A 1,002-nucleotide genomic window follows, 5' to 3' on the forward strand; every position below is an offset into this window, starting at 1 on the left:
TCTCTAAAAACACAAAGTTACTCCACCTATAACACTACTATATGTTCCATTTCAATGAAGTACCTGCTTAAGTTGACCCCGGCGTTTGGACAAGACAGCAATCTGCTCATTGAGGGTCTTCCATGCGCGTGCTTCAAAGCAGAGCTGAAGAATCTCAGTGACGGCCTTCTTTGTGCCCGCCACATCTCCGGCAAGCCTCATTTGCTTCTCCACATTCAGCAATTTCTCTACCGACGCCTCCAAATTGCCTCCTCCTTCCTGAAAGTTTCACAAATTCCAAGAAAGAAAACAGCTTCAAACTTCAATTCTACTCTAAATTCGAACACAAAACTCCAAAACGCAGAGAGATTAAAAAATTCTTGAAAAATGAATCTTACCATTTTTCACTTCAATTCAAGGATCCGGGCCGTTAGATCGATAATTGGATATAAACCCTAGCAGAGAGCGAGCATGTCAGAGTGGAAAACGAAACCCTAAGAAAGAGAATGACAAAAATTTCTTCAAAATTCTCTCTCTTCACACAGAGTTAAATGCCGAGAGAACAATAAATTCAGTTTCTCTACACAAGTAGCACCAAACAACCAGTACAGAAACAGTGATAAATTCACAAGATCTTCTCTCTCGCGGATGAACAAAGGGTGAATACTTCGACGAGAAGACGGATCAGAAAGCGAGAGAGAGTACTGGAGAAAAGAGAAGATTCGAGAATACCTTCTGAGATCGAGATTCGACGGAGTTCGAGAGCAGGTCGTCAATGGCGGTTTGGATCCAATTGAGGGTTTAGAGATTGAGGGAGATGGAGGCCGTGAACTCGTATAGTTTTAACTTTTCCGCTTCAACAAGAAATACAAATTCTTTTTCATTAAACGACATCGAATTTCTTCTAAACGACAACCCATGCACGACCAGGCCCAACATAAGGCCGAGTGTAATGGGCCTGGGCCGATCGTCAGTGAAAAGTGTTCTGTTGAGTTTTTTTTTTTTTTTTTTTTTTTAAAAAAA

General features: G+C 41.2%; 1 long non-coding RNA gene across 2 annotated transcripts; it reads right to left on the reverse strand.

Moving 5' to 3' along the window:
- Positions 1–68: 68 nt before the first annotated feature.
- On the reverse strand, positions 69–833 carry LOC112095004. Of its 2 annotated transcripts, none has more exons than XR_002903728.1 (3): positions 712–833; positions 378–434; positions 69–258 (listed from the first exon to the last, which is right to left on the reverse strand). It is a non-coding gene; the product is annotated as an uncharacterized LOC112095004 (long non-coding RNA). The 2 variants fall into 2 exon arrangements; XR_002903729.1 differs by having other exon boundaries at positions 378–473.
- Between the last annotated feature and the right edge of the window lie 169 nt (positions 834–1,002).

This window comes from Morus notabilis, unplaced genomic scaffold, assembly GCF_000414095.1.
Source record: "Morus notabilis unplaced genomic scaffold, ASM41409v2 C11358628, whole genome shotgun sequence".
NCBI classification, from domain to species: Eukaryota; Viridiplantae; Streptophyta; class Magnoliopsida; order Rosales; family Moraceae; genus Morus; species Morus notabilis.